We start from the raw sequence: 2,500 nt of genomic DNA, 5'->3' as shown, positions 1-2,500 counted from the left end.
GTTCATCCGGACTGTTGTAAAAGATTCATCTCTGGGTCTCCCTCGTGAAAGAGGCTTTTGGACCTTCCAGTGGGACTACCTGGATAAATAAAGATAAAAGGTAAATGTAGATGAATGTAAAAAATAAAAATAGTTTTTTACGGTATTTCGAACGCTGGTCACACCACATGAAAGACACAACAGGCCACAAAAGCAAGTACCGTACGCTAGTTTGAGGATTTTACCCTGAGCGATATATTTGGAGGTAACCACATGGTTAGCTTACCGTTTCTGAATTAGCATTTTAGCTTAGACACGCCTCCGTAGCTGACTGGGAGGCGCAAAGCACCATGGACGTTTTAGGAAGCTCATCATTCCGACTTTTACTTCCTGGTCCGATAAAAGGCTATTAAAGGCTGTGTATTTCCTGGCTATTTAGACAACAAAGACCACTAATAACCGTCTGCTGGGTCGTGGTGAGTATCAGTGAAATATTCCTGTAAAAAGGGCCTTGATCCGGCCTGTTTCTGGCTCCCTTAGTCATATCTGCTGGCCTGTATGGGCCATCTACCACGGCTCACATGTATAAATACAAACATCACCATGTTGTTATCCTTCTGCCTCGGAGAAAGAGACAACCGCACTCAGCCAACATCTCCCCAAGGCCCGAGAAGGTGTGAAACGTCGGGAGAATGTTGAAGCAACGTTTCCATCAACCCATTCCGCAACCTCTGGAGCGTTTCTGTGCCAGAGGCTCCGCCCCCTTGTGACCACAGCGGGCTCCTCCCCCCCCCCCACCCCACATTTTCAGTGGCGGTGGTTGGGGTTGGGTAATTAGAGGGTTGCCACGGGAACGGAATGGCGGCCCAGCCAACCGGTGTAATGACAGGGTGAGGGAGGAGGGCGGGGTCAGATTATAGGCCCCGGAGTACACACAGAGAGGAGCTCAAAAAAGAATGAGAGAGAGAGAAAAAGAGAGAGAGGGAGAAAGAGGGTGAGAGAGAGAGGGAGAGAGAGAGAGAGAGAGAGAGAGAGATTGATTGATAGAGAGGGGGGGGTGATGGGAAGGGAGAGATAAAAGTAAAGAGTGAGAAAGAGAGCCCAGAGAAATGTGGAAAATTAAGTAGTAGGGGGAGAGAGAGAGAGAGAGAGAGAGAGAGAGAGAGAGAGAGAGGAAGTTGGAGAAGAGTACGAGTAATTGAAAGAGACTGAGAGATGGAAGGATACATCAAGACTGTGGCATGTGATAGCTATTTCTAGTTGACACTTGAGTTTAACAAGTTTCCTCCTCTTGAGTCTCTTATCCGGATCATTCCACCTCTCCCTCTCCCTCTCCCTCTCCCTTTCCCTGTCAATGGGTTATCCCTGGACTTCCCCGTGTGTGTGTGTGTGTGTGTGTGTGTGTGTGTGTGTGTGTGTGTGTGTGTGTGTGTGTGTGTGTGTGTGTGTGTGTGTGTGTGTGTGTGTGTGTGTGTGTGTGTGTGTGTGTGTGTGTGTGTGTGTGTGTGTGTGTGTGGACTGAACAGAGCTACACTTGTCTATAGTAGCAGTGACTAAGCATGCAGGGACGGCTTGGTAGTTTCCACACCAGTATTTGTATACTCTGGCAGATACAGTCTGATGCATGTTTCCCCTCAGAAATGCGTGTGTGTGTGTGTGCGTGCGTGCACGTGCATGCGCGCGACAGGAAAGGTGTCTCACAGTCTCCACTGGAAACACTCCCACTCTGGTAGCCATGGCAACAAACAGGAAACGGTGGAGTTCTGCGTAGCTGAATCTCGTCAAGCCGAATCACCCTGACCCTGCTCTGTTTCTACTTCAGAGTAGTGGACCGTGTTGGGACTCTCTCTCTTATTCACATACACACTCCCACACACACACACACACACACAGACACACACACACACACACAGACACACACACACACACAGTCCCTCAGTCTTTCTATTTTAACTCCCCTCCCCTCTCTCTCTCTCTTTCTTACTATCTCCCCTCTCTCTCTCTCTTTCTTACTATCTCCTCTCTCGCTCTATCCCCTCTCTCTCTCTCTCCCTCTTGCCTTGTCTGGCCTTGTGAGTCTACAAACACCCATAATCAAGGCTAAAAATGGGAAAAGGGACTTCTTATCCCTTAGAATTTTGTATTTTTTTATTTTGGCACTCCGACCGCACTCCGCGAAGGTCGCCCCGCGCCGGAGTCTGAATCGTATCGACTTACCTTGGCGCGAAAAAACAGTGGCCAAAAACCACCCACAGTCATAACACTAGCCCAGGCCCCAGTTAGCCTAGCGTTGCTCTCCACCAATGATGAGTCAGCGTTCCACAAGGCCACGGTCCTCCATCGTGGGTGATTCAGTCATTCCTGAGGAGGGTTTTGGCACGCCGCCATGTTGTGTGGTAATTGGACCATTTTCCGATCACTAGCACTACCTGTTTAGCAATGTGTGGTTCTGTGAATTCATGTCATGTTGTTACCTGATCAGGAACAACCCAGAGCCAAGGACTTGCAATGTTTGGCAAAC

General features: G+C 49.0%; 1 protein-coding gene across 1 annotated transcript in view; it reads left to right on the top strand.

The window, feature by feature from the left end:
- The window catches only part of LOC310817784 (tyrosine-protein phosphatase non-receptor type 14-like), a 32,414-nt gene that overhangs the window by 9,140 nt on the left and 20,774 nt on the right, over positions 1-2,500 (top strand). The window lies entirely within an intron of this gene.

Source organism: Argentina silus (assembly GCF_951799395.1).
Source record: "Argentina silus genome assembly, chromosome: 17".
Lineage (NCBI taxonomy): Eukaryota > Metazoa > Chordata > Actinopteri > Argentiniformes > Argentinidae > Argentina > Argentina silus.
Note: the sequence above shows the minus strand (reverse complement) of the source record. Positions and strands in the feature narration are given on the sequence as shown.